The sequence below is a fragment of the Pelobates fuscus genome, chromosome 1, assembly GCF_036172605.1.
Source record: "Pelobates fuscus isolate aPelFus1 chromosome 1, aPelFus1.pri, whole genome shotgun sequence".
Lineage (NCBI taxonomy): Eukaryota > Metazoa > Chordata > Amphibia > Anura > Pelobatidae > Pelobates > Pelobates fuscus.
This window is the reverse complement of record NC_086317.1, coordinates 202,403,805-202,409,804: the sequence shown is the minus strand read 5'-3', so window position 1 is coordinate 202,409,804 and position 6,000 is coordinate 202,403,805. Positions and strand designations below refer to the sequence as shown.

The 6,000-nt window shown below is 39.3% G+C and overlaps 2 non-coding genes across 2 annotated transcripts; both read right to left on the bottom strand.

Annotated features, from left to right (window-relative positions):
* Nucleotides 1-1,304: 1,304 nt before the first annotated feature.
* LOC134576921 (U11 spliceosomal RNA) lies at nucleotides 1,305-1,438 on the bottom strand. The gene has a single exon (XR_010085896.1). It is a non-coding gene; the product is annotated as a U11 spliceosomal RNA (small nuclear RNA).
* A 1,699-nt stretch (nucleotides 1,439-3,137) lies between these two features.
* LOC134576924 (U11 spliceosomal RNA) lies at nucleotides 3,138-3,271 on the bottom strand. The gene has a single exon (XR_010085897.1). It is a non-coding gene; the product is annotated as a U11 spliceosomal RNA (small nuclear RNA).
* Nucleotides 3,272-6,000: the final 2,729 nt, after the last annotated feature.

Here is a 6,000-nt window from a genome sequence, read left to right as displayed (position 1 = left end):
ATGGGAGCCACCATCTGCCATATCGGGCTCAAGTCTTTTTAATCATGTTCTATTATAAACCACACTATGGACACTACCTAAATTCTGTAAAATATATTCACAGCAATCAAAAAGGAGAAACCAATCCATTAACACTTCTAACTTTATGTAACTATATGCAAATAATGTAAAGGACTATGGGTAATTGCAATTGACTATACTCATCTGTATGCATACCTAAGCATCTGGGCTTTCTCTTCTTGTGTTATGTGTATAATATTGTATATACACATAATACAATCAATAGCTTGCATTGATTAGCAGTGATTTAGGGTCAACCCTGACCTGATTTATGTTGTCTTGAGATAATATGTAGCAGTTAGTGTTTGTATATAGTGCATCCTTATATGTCTATTACTGGAGGGTTTTTGCATACTGTGACTGTGTAATAAGTATCAATTATTTTTTTACTAATATTGCCTCTTTTTTTTTTAGCAGTATTGATCTAATCTTTAGTTCAAACATGTATCAACTGTGTGGTGACAGTTTCATGTTAGATAACAGCAGGAAATGTTTCTTAAATGTTTTTATTTGTGGTTTTTTAGGAAACTTGTTTTGCACATCTTGTCTATTTGTTTTTGAGCAGCTGATCTCTTCACCATGATTTCTTAATTATATGTAATAAGGAAAACTTGCTTGCACCATGGGAGGAAAATCCTAAAACTCATTTTGAGCACAGGATCCATGAAAGCAGCTATTCGGAGCAGTTTGTATAGAACTCTTCATTAGGAAAGTTCTTTAAATAAATGTAAAAGAGGGTCTGCAATACATGTATCTTTGCATTATCCCCCTCCCCCAACCGCCCTGACCTGCTGCTTCACAGATTTCTATGGATGATAATGTACTGCATTTGGGCATAATAACCCCACCCCAGGTACGTCCTGGTCATTGCCCCAACAGCACATCCTGTGGGTTTGCAGCAAGTTCGGGAAATCAAATCATGTTTATTCATGAAAACGATAAAACCCTAAGTAACACCCTGCAGCTGACTGCCGAATCGTATAATAGCTCTTCATTGAATGAGTATTTTAAAATGACCAGCTGTCAGGATTGTCTCTAAAACTTCTGACCACAATGAATTATATACAGGAGTGAACATGACGTTAATCGTCACTCTCATTACTGCAACATTTAAAACAGTCATATCACTTAGCCGATAAAGATATTCCACTGATCGCTCTGTTAGCCTGCTTGCAACGCTTGGCTCTATTGTACAGTACTCCACATCGTATAACTACAATATCTGTTTTTATGACCAATGTATGCGGGACGCCCGGAATAACGATCACAAGCAATCCCCGTAACAAAAATTATGCTTCCGAAATCTCTTGATATCGATTCCGCACCGCAGCCCCCCGGAGGAGGCCGCGATGTGCCATGCACGGCACAAGCCCTTTTTACCGAATACACCTAGGCGTGATAGTCTGGCGTCACATGACACCTAGCAAGATTATGGCGACCCTGCAAAACATCCGCACAATAATAAATGCTGCCTATGGCACTAAAGTTATGGATGATACACATTGATTGGTGACATATGTTCTATAGTAAACAAGAATAAAAACAACCAGCGGCTATACTGCGCTTTATGCAAATATAGGCAAATAGCGCGATGGATTGTGGGTAACAGGAACTCTCAGCCCTGAGAGCCGTAACAAAACATACTCGGCTTAATTGAGCCTGTGAGTGTTCTATTCTAATGTAATCCTTTATACCGGGTGATTCAATGAGTGCTTTTAGTCACACTGAAATGTAATCAATCCTCGAGTTTGTCCTCCTGTTACCAGGGTAACCACACTCCACACATTGAGACAGAGGTATTTTATTTAAATATAATAACTTGCAATAATGAAATGCTTTTACTCAGAACACTGTGCCTGGCACAACTGGTAACTTGGTAGTAATGGGGTTAATGATAGCCATCCAAACAATCACATGTATCATACCATCCAACATTTCAAACAAAAAAGGGGGACTTTCATTTTAGGGGTTTCACCAGGGGCCGAGCTGTAATGAGGAATTTTAGGTAGTTTACTAATAACAAATTATGCAACTAAAATGTAGATTAGAACAAGTACAATGTATCTCCATTTACACAGACTGATTTTTAAACACACTTGTAGTTTAAAGACACAATTCTGTGAGTATTATTGCTACAGAACTCTGTTATACACACAGACACACTATTTGTTTTATTTAAATCTCACATTACATTTCTTTTTATTTTAATTTATGTGCAGGACACTGATGGATAATAGAGAGAACATGCTCATGAAGAATTTCTCTATATATTCCCAAATACACAGAAGTGCGTCCCGAGGCATAATGGGACAACGTAGTCATCCTAACTTTTCATTACTTCTTCCTCTGCTTTCTTCATTCAAGTGATCACTTCATTTTCATCCAACTTCATCATCCCACTTTAACCCCTTAAGGACACATGACATGTGTGACATGTCATGATTCCCTTTTATTCAAGAAGTTTGGTCCTTAAGGGGTTAAAGATCTGTTCACTAAAGTGATCCAGTGGAGGGTGAGCTACATCCTTGGTTATTACATGGTGGAGCTCCATTGTCTGGACTAATATCAAGCTCACACCACTTCAAGAGCGAGGTCACTTCACCATGACTTCCTAATTGTTCATTTTAATACTACTCCCAGGTATGTGACCACTCTCTCAGATTAATGTATATACCATGATTCACTCACATCCTATTTTCTGAGTCCTGAGTATAGAACGCTTCTTTTGAAAACTTCTTGTTGCATGGAATATGCTTGCTGTTCTTTTTAAGAGGTCTGCAATATAATCCTCTCCACCCCCCTTCACTTATCTGCTCGTACGCAGCTTTGCCAACAGGGGGAGCTCACTATACATGCAGCGTTAACCTGCTGCTCATACATTTTTAGGCAGAATAATATAAAGCAAGTGACAATGATAACCCGATCCAAATTCGGATAGAAAATTATAATTTCAACTAATTATATCAAATATATTTCTACAATATTACCTGCATCAGTAGGTTGTATACTGTTATTTAGCATTCTAATATTCAAGAAGTTCCTACTTATAATAATATCTATTTTTTAACCAGTATTTGCGGGACGCCCGGAATAACGATCACAAGCAATCCCCGTAACAAAAATTATGCTTCCGAAATCTCTTGATATAGATTCCGCACCGCAGCCCCCCGAAGGAGGCCGCGATGTGCCATGCACGGCACAAGCCCTTTTTAACGACCACATGCAGGAGTGATAGCCTGGCGTCACATGACACCTAGCAAGGTTATGGCGACCCTGCAAAACAACCGCACACTAATAAATGCTGTTTATAGCACTAATGTTATGGATGATAAACATTGATTGGTGACATATGTTCTATACTAAACGAGAATAAAAACAACCAGCGGCTATACTGCGCTTTATGCAAATATAGGCAAATAGCGCGCTGGATTGTGGGTAACCGGAACTCTCAGCCCTGAGAGCCGTAACAAAACATGCTCGGGTCGTTGAGCCTGTGTGTTCTATTCTAATGTAATCCTTCATACTGAGTGATTCAGTGATTATAGTCATAACTTGCAATATTACATTATTTTACTAGGAACACTGTGCCTGGGCTGGAACAGCTGATACCTTGGTAGTAATGCGGTTTATGATATCCATCCAATCAATCAATCACTCACTTTTAGCTCATAAAACCCAACATGCCAAATAAAAAGGAACACTTTAATTTTAAGGGTGTAGGTAGAGGTGTGGCCAGGGATAGGGCTGTTATGATAGATTTTAGGTAACTTACCAATAACAATTTATTTAACAAAAATGTAATATAGAACAAGAACAGTGTATCTCATTTACGCAGACCGATTTTCTAAACACATTTATTGTAGTTTAAAGACACATTACTGTGAGTGCTATTGCTGCAGAGCTCTGTTATACACACAGGCACACTAACAGTGTGGAGGGACGTTAGGATAGAAAAGATGGACAGAGAGATTTGGGCCCATAATAGGGACTGTCTCTCCTGAATAGGGACACTTGGGTGGTATGTGTACTCAGCATACAGTTACCACTGCCCTCAATATGACACCGCAATAAGAAGAAGTGAAATCAGTGGATATGGCAATATAACAAGCTAATTTGCTAGAAACGATTCAAACTACTAAGAGTATGTTTAAAATCTTATTCTGCTAGTATTCCCTTCAATTTGAATGATTAAAGAAAGTCTTGAGCACCATAACCTTTAAAGTGCACTGGCGCCCACCACCCATTCAAATAGTTAAACCGTGTGACAACTTACAGGGATGTTCCACTGGCTATTGGTCAACTGCTCCATCAAGAGTTGAATATGTGGGCTCTGAGCTAGGCTGGCCATGAAGGGCAGCAATCCGTTGATGTTCTCCAGCCAATGAGCTGCCCTGCATGGCAGTGCTTAGCTCAGCAGAGCAAACTGAAGCTCCATGTAGGAGCTTCCAGCTCTCAATGGAGGAGGTAACTGGCAGACCCCAGATAAGTTGTGAAATCGTTAGCAGTGGATTGACTTATTTCACTGGGGGGCCACAAGGGTGTTCCTGCCATCATAACCACTACAGCACACTGTAGTGCCTATGGTGTTTGGAGTGTTCCTTTAAAAGGAATTATAGTCACTAAAATTAGTTTTGCTAATCTTTTATTTATTTGTTTATTTATTTATTTATTCTTAAATCACACTAGATTTATTTTTATTTTAAGTTATGTGCAGGACACTGATGGATTAAAGGGAGAACATGCATGTGCTTGTGAAGAATTTCTCTGTAGATACCCAAATAGACATAAGTGTGTCGCTAGACATAATAGGACAGTGGAAGCAAGTTTTCATTCAAGTGAACGCTACATTGTTTGGAGTGAGGTAACAAGGTAGTGACAATTCCACTTTATAGATCTAAACAGTGATCCAGTGGCAGGTGAGCTAGATCCCTGGTGGTTCCGTGTGAAAGCTCTATTGTCTGTACCATTATTAAGTACAGACCACTTTAAAAGCACCTTCACGGTTTGGGGGCTCAATCAATGCATCGAGAAGTCCCAGGGGGCCAGTGAAGACGCTCTTAAAGTGGTCTTTACTTGTTAATGGTAAAAACCACATCACTCTCTCAACAAAATGCGGAAGCGCAGGGCTGTGCAGGGAGATCTTTTGGTAATCCAGCTCTGATTATGGGAACGAGTAGGGAGCGAGTGTCAGAATTCTCACAACTGAAACATGCAGGGTTATTTACTAAAGGGACAATTGCTCATAAATTCTAAATACATTTCAATATTTTGCCAAAAATAGCTAATTTAGAATCAATTTCCAAGTCAATTCTGTTTTTATCTTGGCTATTTTAGCCGTTACACTAACCAAAACAGCTGAAACAGAGTTGAAATAGCAACAGCAGATATATTATGGCTACGACTAGTGAGTGAGAGCTGGCATTCTCACAACTTAAACATGCAGGGTTATTTATTAATAATAATTTCCACGAGATCAAAGTCAATTTCAATATTTATCCCAAAATAGTCCATTTAGAATTTTTTTTTTCCACATAATGGAGATTAAATATTTCCTTTAGGTGTAGCTTTCAAGGGACACTGTAGTCACCAACACCACTAAAGTTTAATGTAGTGATTCTGGTGTCTATAACATGTCCCTGCAGGCTGAGCAACGTAAATGCTGCCTTTCCATAGAAAAGGCAGTGTTAAAGGACCACTCTAGGCACCCAGACCACTTCAGCTTAATGAAGTGGTCTGGGTGCCAGGTCCCTCTAGGATTAACCCTTTTTTTTATAAACATAGCAGTTTCAGAGAAACTGCTATGTTTGTATTAGGGTTAATCCAGCCTCCAAATCCTCTAGTGGCTGTCTCACTGACAGCCGCTAGAGGCGCTTGCGTGATTCTCACTGTGAAAATCACAGTGAGAGCACGCAAGCGTCCATAGGAAAGCATTGTAACTGC